General features: G+C 33.5%; 1 long non-coding RNA gene across 1 annotated transcript; it reads right to left on the minus strand.

The window, feature by feature from the left end:
• Positions 1-235: 235 nt before the first annotated feature.
• LOC103583977 lies at positions 236-5,222 on the minus strand. Its single transcript, XR_549917.1, has 3 exons — positions 4,907-5,222; positions 2,064-2,124; positions 236-314 (listed from the first exon to the last, which is right to left on the minus strand). It is a non-coding gene; the product is annotated as an uncharacterized LOC103583977 (long non-coding RNA).
• Positions 5,223-6,643: the final 1,421 nt, after the last annotated feature.

A 6,643-nucleotide genomic window follows, 5' to 3' on the forward strand; every position in this document is an offset into this window, starting at 1 on the left:
TGAAAATCTTTAACCATTAGGTAGATTTTACAACTTGGCTGACCTAACAAAGCTTTAATGACCCTGAGCAGACAATTAAGAACCATGGAAGCATTACCTTTCTGCCCATTCATATCCCATGATCTTCAGCATTTGGAAAACTTGATGAAAATGCTTTTTTTGCCCTTTATCTGTCTTGGGAAGAAAACATACTTAAAATAGTCCTGAGCAGACAATTAAGAACCATGGAAGCATTACCTTTCTGCCCATTCATATCCCATGATCTTCAGCATTTGGAACACTTGATGAAAATGCTTTTTTTGCCCTTTATCTGTCTTGGGAAGAAAACATACTTAAAATAGAAGAACAGTGATAAATTAATCCCCAAAAATAGATTAGACAGGGAGGGAGGGAGGGGGGTAGAGAAAGAGGGAAGAAGGAAGGAATGAAGGAAAGAAAGAAAAGACCACAACAATATGTTGAACTTTCAGGAGAAAACAAACCTAAGGATACTAGAGATGGCGGGGAGGGAGGGTTTAGGAAGTGATAGGTCGGGCAAAGGGCATAAAGAAATATCACGATTTGTAAAAATGAATATGCTAATAATAAAAATTTAAAAAAATAGGTTGGACATGAATTAACATATTTGAGTTTTGACAGACTAATGTCATAATCAATATGTTTTAAATAAAAACACAAAGATGCTACTAGAAGAGTGTCTAAGCTGAGTGCTCTAAAAAAGAGGAAAAAAAGAGCTGCAGCACTCCACCAAATAGAAAGAAATATGAATTTTAGTCTTCTGAATAGTCTATTTTTCATTCCCTCTCAAGCTATTATGACCTTTATCCCCACAAAGACCAAAGCTAAGCTCTAAAAAGTTGTTTGATGGCAACTTTCTTTCTTATTAGAAAGGGAGGTTGCACATGAAAAGGAAGGAAAGGGAAGAAGAGACTATACTACTACTCAGCAACAAAAAGAACAAACTACTGACACACGATAGCTCGGATGGATCCTAAAGGCATTCACTACGCTGAGTGAAAAAATCTTAAAAGGTTATATACTGTATGATTCCATTTATAAAACATTCTCAAAGTGACAAAATTATTGTGATGGAGAACAGAGCAGTGGTTGCCAAAGTTAGGGCTGCGGGGGAAGGTGTGATTATTAAGTGGTTGACCACAGAGAGTTTGTTTCATGATGGAACAGTTCTGTGTTCTGAACATGGTGATAGTTACACAACTTTATACATGTAATAAAATTTCATAAAATCATACCCACACAAATATCCACACCCATACAAGAGTGCGTGTAAAACATGAAATTTGAATATGGTCTTTATCAATGTCAACTTCTTGACATTGGCAAAGTACTACGGTTATGTAAGATACCATTGGTCCCCCAAATGCCCAGGTTCTGCATCCACAGATTCAACCAACTGTGGATCAAAAATATTCAGGAAAAAAAATAGGACAATTAAAAAATAATACAAATTAAAAAAACATTACAGTATAACTACTTACATAGCATTTATATTGTATTAGGTATTATAAATAATCTAGAGATGACTTAAAGTACATGGGAGGATGTATGTAGATTATATGCAAACACTGTGCCATTTTATATAAGGGACTTGAGCATCAGCAGATTTTGTTATCTGAAGGGATCCGGGAACCATTTCCCTGCAGATATCAAGAGGTGATATTATCTTTGGGAAAAGCTGGGTGAAGGGTACACAAAAACACTATACTATTTTGAAACTTGTTGTGAGTCTTAAATTCTTTCAAAATAAGAAGTTATTTAAAAACAACTGCATTACAGTGACCCGTACATATTAATTTCACATAATCGTTTTCCTGATTGGAGTAATTTTCTTTTACTATGAAGCAATGTGTACTTTTTCATTTTCAGGTTATTTTTGTGTTTTAAATAGAGGTTGCCACCTTCAATACACTTAATGTTGAATTCTCTCTGTAGTCTGACAAAACAATTTTATCATAGCTTATCAGCATGGTATCCAATTTTTTTCTCTGCAATTTTCATGAGGTAGGGATCATAAACTCTTGTTCTTTCTTGTGATTACTTACCACATAAATCATTGTATCAAAATTATACTTGTCCATTCGATCTATAGCAGCTGCGAGATCTCTGAAAAAAATGGCCATAAATGAAGAGTTACCAAGCAGATCTGGGTAATAATTTGTTTTACCTATTTAATAGCAATGAGGCTTTTCTAATTAAGAAATCCTATATTATCCTACAGCCTGGGATATACCACCCACGCTTGTATAATCCCAATACCATACTCTGATACAAAACAAAAATAGGTTTGAGAAAAACAATAATAATAAAAGCTCTGGGGAAAGTAATAAAAAAACAAAAATAAGCAAAAACTCTAGGACAAGTAGTAATAATAACTAAAATAGCTTCAGGCAAAGTGTCTTATAGGTAAATGATTTATGATTAGTTAATTAAGTGGCTACTGAAAAGACTCACCTAATTGTCACTTCTCTGCAATACATTTTCTTAAAGGACACATTTAAAAATAGGTGATGTAGTAGCTAAACAGTTATCTTCCAGCTACTCTTCTATTAGTACTATCAAGGACTTTCAAAGTCGTGGGTCAGTCAGAAGCAGTACCTTCTAAAGCACTTCAAAAGACCATAAAATCCTTTGATAAAGATTCCACTTATTTCTTTTATCTTTGATTAAATACAAAATGCCAAGTTTACATGTGGTAGGAAATAATGAAAAATACATAAACTATAACATTTTAAAGTCAAGGATTATGAAAATATTGAAGTTTAAAATTAAAGCTATTTTTGGTTAACAATACTGCACATGGTACTGGGAGGAATGAAAAAATTCCCAAATCTTTTGAAATGTTGGAGATAATGAAAATGTCAGTACTTACCTCATGATCCTGACATTGCTTAGAACATGCATTCTCAATGGAGGAAAAACCTGACTTTTGAGGGGCAATAAAATCTCACTATATAAAGCACAGATATGCATATAATACATAAAGATATACAGTATATTTGTGGTATTAAATTTTTATGAGGGTTGGCAATTAGGAAAAATATGGCTAAAAAGGCTCCTGAGAGGGGTTATAATAAAAAAGGGTTCAGAAACATTGGTTTAGAAGATTACCACAAAAATGATGTCACGGATATACACCCATGTTATATTTTTCAGTCTGAGCCAAAGACAAAACAAAGAGAAGCCTTTTGACTCAATGAAAGAACAAAAAAGAAGAATATAAGAAAAAGTTCAGGCTGAATTTGTAGATCCTGAATTTGAAAGCTGGAAGAAATGCCAGATCATTTAGTCCAGGTCTCTCATTATACAAAGGAACCATGGCCCAGAGAGTTAAGTGAGGGTCATGCTGTCAGAGCAAAAACCCAGGTCTCCAGCCTTACCCTATGTGTTCTTTTCAGTATCTCCTGCACTTTTCTCTGTCTGCTATAACAACTCCTTTAACTCACATCCACACACATAGATGTATTCTATAAAGAACCCACTATAAGGGCAGAAACTACTAATGTCATAGCAAGGTGAAAAATCAAATATTTCAACAGTGGCAAAAAGACAATTATTTTTCCAAAGAAAAAAGGAAAAGTACAGGTGTTATGGTAAATATATAGAAAAATCTAGATCCAATGACAGCCCAGTAAAGATACCAGTCTTTATGATACCTCTATTTTGAACAGATGTTTCTTATAACCACTACTCAAGAGTTTCTGTATTTAAACTGTCTAGCAATAATAAACTGGCATAAATTTTTTTTTTCTATTATATATTTTTTTGTATCTAGAAAAAGAATGTACATCTTAGATATATAGGTTCTCACTTCCTAACCTCAATTGCACTTCCTAACCTAAATTGATAAAAAAAAAAAAAAAAAAAAAAAAATAAAAGTTCCACTACTCAAGAGTTTCTGTATTTAAACTGTCTAGCAATAATAAACTGGCATAAATTTTTTTTTTCTATTATATATTTTTTTGTATCTAGAAAAAGAATGTACATCTTAGATATATAGGTTCTCACTTCCTAACCTCAATTGCACTTCCTAACCTAAATTGATAAAAAAAAAAAAAAAAATAGAAAATAAAAGTTGAATTTTCTACAGGGCAGTAAGAGACTTGATTGGTTGTTTAAGGTTGTTTGGAACAAATGATGGTAGTTAATAAAAATAATAAAATATCATTACTTTGACTAGTTACAAAAGTGGTTTGTGACCTAATAAAAAATTCTGGCCTGGGACACTACAGCCTTTTGTCAGCTTGAGTATGGTTGTGTTTCTTGTGTGGTCTTTCTATTGTCCTACCTTCTCCTTCCTATTAACTTTGTCCCATAACTAAGTATGCTTGATAAACTCAGCTCTTACTGATGAACAGAGACTACTCTTTCCCACAGGGGTCAGTCATGGAGATAGATGAAAAAAATATAAGTGACATGGCATACTTCTACCTCAGCCTATGTTAACACGATCATAATGAGGTCTGGTATTTACATGCGTGTAAGATAGTCTTTATGGCATGAGGACACCACTGAGCCAATATAGTCACTTTCTAGTATACATTTCCTGCCAACGTGCAATTGTAAAATACTTACAGTTGATTATAAAGTTCCTCAGTTTTAGTTTATAGAATGATGTATTTAGCTGTAAAAATTCTGTGATGTTTAACTAACTGTAAACAGTTTTTCAGTCACTTTTCTGATGATATTAAAGCTCCAGAACTGAAATGGGCAATAAATAGAAACCCAATAAATATTTTTTGAATATGAAAGCAACAGATTTAGAACTTGTAACTAGGTTTTGGTAACAGTTTTGAGGATAAAATGGATTATCTTAGTATTAATCCTAGGAAAAAGAACATGAAGTTATATACACAGTCCAATGTTTACCCTCGCAGAAGCTACAAACCTGGTTGCATAGAGAGAAGTCCCATCACTTCGCATTACAGTACAAATTGAGGAGGGGTCACCATTCCCAGAGAGATCCACTATAGCAGTTCCTTTTCTGGAAATGCAAAAGGGTAACTCTTAAGTAACACAATAAATTAAGACCATTAAAAGTATAATATCTATAACTTTATCTTTGGCAAACAGAAGCTATTTTTATCACCCAAGTAGCAATAACCAGTGTCAATTCCAGCTGTAATCAACAATGAAAAATGAACAAGAAGGAATAAGACTGAGAATCTATTAAGAGTAAAAAAACAACAGTAGGTATGATGTAATTAATACTTAGTTATCCTATCTTTTTTTAATCTGTAGCTCTGAGTAAGGTATTCAGATAAAATCCTTAAAATACCCTGTTGAAAAATGAGATTGCAACTGCAGCCTAACTATGAAATATCACAGGTTCTTCTTCTAATTCTAGTTATTATAACATCCAATATTGGGCTAATTTTTAACATGCCATAAAGTACCCCTGAGTAGTAAAATCATAGGATATTGTTGTTGTCTTTCCTGCCTGACAAAAAATTGAAATCTGTATATGACAATCTGAAAGTTTTCCTTAAGACATTACTGAAGATATTATTAACCACCTTCTCCATGTCTTCCTTATAGGATGACAGGAGAAATTTCACTTTGCTACTATGAAAAGAGGTACTTCTCCTAGGCAACTGATTTGCTTTTGATGTCTGGGCTCCTGTGACTGGCACTATTTCTCTGTTTGTTAGGCTGACAGAAAGCTAAAAGCTAAATTAGAAAGTAATTAAGCAAGAAAAAGAAATACAGGTCATCCAAATTGAAAAGTCAGAAATTAAACTGTCTCTGTTTGTAGATGACAAAATCTGTTCTGTTAGAACTAATAAACACATTTAGTAAAGTTCCAAGTTACAAAATCAACATACAAACATCAGTAGCATTTCCATACACTAATAAAAATCAGAAAAAGAAAAATAAATCAAGAGAAAACCCATTCACAATAGCATAAAAAATACTTAGGAATACATTTAACCAAGGATGTGAAAGATCAGTATACTGGAAACTGTAAAACGTTGATGAAAGAAATTGAAGACACAAATAAATGGAAAGATATCCTGTGTTCATGGATTGGAAGAACCGATATTGTTAAAAGGCACATACTATCCAAAGAGATCTACAGATTCATTGAAATCCCTAACAAAATTCTTATGACATTTTTTACAGAAAAAAAAAAAAAAAATCCTAAAATTCATATGGAACCACAAAAGACCCCAAAGAGCCAAAGCAATCATGAACAAAAAGAAAAAAGTTGGAGGCATCGTACTACCTGATCTCAAAATCTACTACAGAACTAAGTAATCAAAACTGCATCACACTGTCACAAAAACAGACACAGAGAACATGGAACAGAATAGAGAGCCCAGGTACAAATCTACACATTTACAGTCTGATCTTTGACAAAGGTGCCAAGGTGATAAAATAAATGGTGCTAGGAAAACAGGATATCTACATGCAAAAATCAACTCAAAATGGATTAAAGACTTAAATGTAAGAACTAAAACTTTAAAACTATTAGAAGAAAAGGGGGAAAGTCTTCTTGACATTGGTCTTGGCAAAGATTTCTTGGACATGACCCAAGAGCACAGGCAACAAAAGCAAAAATAGGGGCCGGCCCGGTGGCGCACTGCTACAGTGCGCCGCTTGGGAGTGTGGCAGTGCTCCCGCC

Source organism: Galeopterus variegatus, unplaced genomic scaffold, assembly GCF_000696425.1.
Source record: "Galeopterus variegatus unplaced genomic scaffold, G_variegatus-3.0.2 Scaffold32778, whole genome shotgun sequence".
NCBI lineage: Eukaryota > Metazoa > Chordata > Mammalia > Dermoptera > Cynocephalidae > Galeopterus > Galeopterus variegatus.